A 2,703-nucleotide genomic window follows, 5' to 3' on the forward strand; every position below is an offset into this window, starting at 1 on the left:
CGTCAACAGGTAGATGGTTCTATTTTGACCAAGTGTACCGTGAGAAGGAGAGATCCGGCACGTCCTAAAGCAATTACATAAATTTACTTACACCCAACAAGAGTTGGGCGGAATAAGTACAAGACAAAAGCGCAGCATCGGCGGGCTCCTGCTTGCTGCATCGTCACTAGGATCACTGTTTGGCCTAGGTTTGTCCGCATACAACACTGTCAGTATAACGTCACTAAAACAACAAGTGTCTGAAGTAGAAAACGAGGTCCCGAAAATCCGAGCACTAATGGACCTTCAACAAACTCAAATGAGACAAGTGACTGAAACAGCGAAAGATACTGTCTTAGTGCTTAACACTCACACCCAGGAAATCAAAGCCCTCGTACATGCGATAAATGAATTAGCTCTTAGGGTCGAAATGGATTACACTGTCGCACACCTGATGGATAGAATCTTTGCAGACATGCTTAGAGATATCAGTTCGTCGGTAGATACACTAGCCACCGGTAGGATCCCACCGTATCTAGTCTCGCTAAAGATGGTGAACGACATCCTCGGCTCCGCTACACGCGAAAGAGTTACGCAAACACAGGCACACCTGGCTTACACTCTCGGTAGCGCGATCCCAATCTACGTTGACTACAAGACGTTTGAAATGGCGTTCCTCATCAACCTACCGATAATTCCCTCAAACGGCATATACAGACTCAAGGACGTCGTAAATGTTGGCAATTGGCACGGCGAAAACCATGTTCAAATTGACACACCAAAGATGGTTGCGTACCACGACGACAACCCCTCAGTATACCTAGCTCCCAACCTGCAGATGTGTGTTCTCACTCGGGAGATACACTATCTGTGCCCGAGCAAACCGTTTATGTGGAATAAAACCGCGGGCATATGCGGATTAACACCTATTCCGGAAAATTCTAAGTGTTCAACGACCATAACGCCGCGACACCTGGCTAAGACCGCAAAGGCTGAAATCATCGGATCACGTTGGCTAGTGAACGCCCCCCAAAGAGAGGCGATCATGGCCTACGGACAGCCTGGAGCAAATAGACCCCTGACCTTACCGGACAAAACAATGTGGATCAGTGTTCCCCAGGGAACAACCATACACATTGATGATTTGACGCTCTATCACCTCGATCCGGGACAATGGGAAACGACTCTGGACGACACAGAGTACCTAAAAAACATGACTATAGACATAGATCCCGGAACCTTGGAAAGGATCCGGTTCGAGGGTACTAAGGTCGTCGACGTGGAACCGTTAAACGGAGTTCTCAAATCTCTCAGGTCCGAGAATAATAACCCAATCCAACCGATTGCCTATGCGTGGTCAAGTGCAGACACATTGATCGTAGCCCTGCAAATGATGATATTCCTCGTGCTATGCGGGATACTCATAGCCCTGTTCCGAGGTCTCCGGTCACTCCGAGTCCAACAAGATCTACATGCAGTGCACCTCAATGTGATTATGTCTCGCGCACGCGGGTCTAAAAAGAAACAGACAAATAAACGGGACAGCGTGACTGAATCTGGCAACCAGGGTGAGGAGAAGCTGTGAAACGATGTTTCTAGATGCTTAGTCACTACTCTTGTCGGTGTTGGAACGTTGTTTAGTTGATTTTGGTTGTTTCTGAGGTAAGAATGAATTTTGTTGTGTAGTAAGTTAGAGACTAAGAAGCCTTTAACCATGCCAACATGCAGTTCATTCACTAAATTGCAATCTTTGCGGAGTCAATGTATATTATTGCTACTTTGAGTACCATAATCTACATTGATCTCACAACGCTTAAGCCGAACCTACTCGAACAATTCTATTCGGGGGGATAGCTAATTCTTTTTGATAAGTCTCGCCATAGACTTCCAAAACATTTATGGGAAAACCAAACACCCAATCTCAGGTCGTTCGTCTAAAAGACAACAGACAATTACACCAAACTATATTTTACCATGTAAAGCTAACTCAAACCAAGTTAGAAATGGAAAAATAGTTTGGAACACTTTTCTATAGGCATAAACCCCTGTAGTACCCCTTTTTCAGCATTCTCCACCCCTTAACTGGTAGTTGTAGCTGTTCCCAACCATAATAGCTTACACACCAGATGCATATAGTTTAAGGCCTTATGTAAAATCCCCTTCATAAGCCCACCTTAAACCACATAATTGCATGACACATTGAACCAGAACGGCACAGGCTGGACGTCGCTGGAGACAACCTTCGCTGGAGGCGATCTGCAATCCTGACGTTGGTCTCAACTCTTCATCCAGTGGCCGCTTCTTCAGTTCAATCCAAGGGCACCCCTCTGTATGCTGATTAATCAACACTTCCAATCGCTGTGGATTTACCGTTGTGGATTATATGACTTTTTCCAATGGATTACAGACTCTGTTTCCAAGGGGTTAAGGCATTGCTACAATGGGATTATCGAGACGATATGGGATTATAATCAACACAATGGAATACCAAGAACATTGTGGAATTACCTTGACTTTGTTTCCTTGCTGGATTACTTCTGACTTTAGTCTTCCTTGAAGGATTACTTCTGACTTTGGTCTTCCTTGCTGGATTACATCAAGCTCAAGGACATTTGAAGGTCTAAGTTCACGGTTGGAATTCATCCCCATGGACAGGTGATGATTTCCAAAGGGGGGACTGTAGTGAACCAGATAACCTCAAATCTACCAGATGGACAGAGACTG

Source organism: Nematolebias whitei, chromosome 22 (assembly GCF_014905685.2).
Source record: "Nematolebias whitei isolate Nwh7 chromosome 22, NemWhi1, whole genome shotgun sequence".
Lineage (NCBI taxonomy): Eukaryota > Metazoa > Chordata > Actinopteri > Cyprinodontiformes > Rivulidae > Nematolebias > Nematolebias whitei.